This window comes from Microtus ochrogaster, unplaced genomic scaffold (assembly GCF_000317375.1).
Source record: "Microtus ochrogaster isolate Prairie Vole_2 unplaced genomic scaffold, MicOch1.0 UNK212, whole genome shotgun sequence".
Lineage (NCBI taxonomy): Eukaryota > Metazoa > Chordata > Mammalia > Rodentia > Cricetidae > Microtus > Microtus ochrogaster.
The window spans coordinates 68,141-70,209 of record NW_004949310.1 but is presented as its reverse complement, the minus strand read 5'-3'; positions in this window follow the sequence as shown (position 1 = coordinate 70,209).

Here is a 2,069-nt window from a genome sequence, read left to right as displayed (position 1 = left end):
ATTGTCTCTAAAAGAAGACATTATGGTGCAAGATTAGCCTGAGGACCTGCTGATCTATCAGGAGGACTATGTGTGGAGTCATCCTTAGTCACTGAGTAATGATGATGTTGATGGTTTCTGGTCCTGGATAATTGAAATTTATTTTGCTGAAAATACTTGGGGAAAGTCATTACTTCTGAAAGTGTGATAATTATATATTTTTAAATGATCCATTTCCAGAGTGATGGAGTTGTAGGCATTGTGCCATTACTCTCACTTTGTGCCATGCTAAAGATAAAATCCAGAGCTTGGTGAATTCTGGGCAAAGACTCTATCATCTTAGCCACATCTCCAGCTAATTTTGTCCCATAATGTCCTGTAATGAGCTCCTGTAATGTGATGCTCACACTCACTTTATGCAATGCTAAAGATTAAACCCAGAACTCTGTGCACGCTAGGCAGGCATTCTACCAACTGAACCACATCTCCAGTCAATTTTGTCCTATGATGCCTCAGTCATCTGAAAAGTTCTGTGGATGCCAGTGTTGTTTACACAATTCCCTCTTCCTCTGCAGATGAGTCAGTGTGACCTCACAGTTCATTTGTAATCAATTCTTTTGTAGATAAGAGGATAAGAAACAAGTTACAACAGAGAAGATAAAAATCTCATCTGAGGTATACACATATGTACAAGTTTCCATGATCCATATACATGAACTACGCAAGCTTATCCTAGCTTGTATTTTCTCATGTGAATGATGAATAACAAAGTCTACAAAGTAAATGGTTGTGTGAAGGATTGTCAAAAAAATGAAACTTGGGGCTTATTGATAAGGAATGAATGCATTTTATGTGTGAAAAGACATGAAGGTTTTGTGTGTGTCTGTGTATGCATGTGTGTGTCTATGTGTGTATTCGTGTGTGTTTGTGTGTGTGTGTGTGTTTTGGGAGAGTAGGGCAGAAGGTATCAGCTTGGATGTCATCTCTACAACCCATGTTGAAATTTAAATGTCATTATAACAGTGTTAAGCAGTGAGATCTTCAATGTGTGACAAGGTCCTAAAGCTTTTGCCTTTATGTCACAGGTTGGTTGTGAATGTTGCCCAAAATGTATGCTTGAGCATTTGGTCCACAGCAGGTTGGAATTGTTGACAGAGATTTCTGTTCCATCTAGTCCCGCAGCTGTTCAGTCCCAAAGGAATATACAGAAGACTACATTAATTATAAACTTGTTGGCCTATTAGCTCAGGATTCTTATTAACTAATTCTTATATTTTGAATTAATTACAATTCTTGTCTGTGTTAGCCATATGACTTGGTACCTTTTATCTGTGAGACATTCTTGTCTTGCTTCTTCTGTGTCTGAATGTTGACTGCAGACTGAGCTTTTCCTCTTCCCAGAATTCTCCTATTCTGGTTGTCCTGCCCATACGTCCTGACTGGCTACTGGCCAATCAGCATTTTATTAAGCCAATACAAGTGACAAATCTTTTCAGGGTACAAGGCTATTGTCCCACAGTACTTCTCCCCCCTTTTTTTTCTTTTTTAAAAAAACTCTGAATCAAATCTCTTTCATTTAGCTTTTTTTTTTGACCATTATCTATGACAACTTGTATCAACACTCTAAACAAAGACAAATGTCCATAATCTATTTTTTTGGGAATATAGACATAGTTTTATGGCTACTTTTTGCTGATTAGTGGTGCTGATAATCTTATGGGGCTGTAAAGAAAGTTTAGGATTATGGTCAAGCTTTGACTGGAGTATTCTGTGAGGCTTGATCATCTTAGCCAGCAGTCTTTAGGCTATTCTGGATATAGAACTCAGAGGAAACTCCAACAGAGAGGTCCTCCGAAATGTTGGGTCATCTGGACCATTGGCTCCTATTGGAGATTCTTCAGGGAGTCTTCCTTGATCAAACCTGATTTTTCTTAACCCAATAAATCTACAGCCTTGTTGTGGAACAATGGTTTTACCCTGTAAACATTTGTTTCTTGTACTTGTTTAATAAAATGCTGATTGGTCAGTAGCCAGGCAGGAAGTAGAGGCAGGGCAATGAGAACAGGAGAATTCTGGGAAAAGGATTCTGC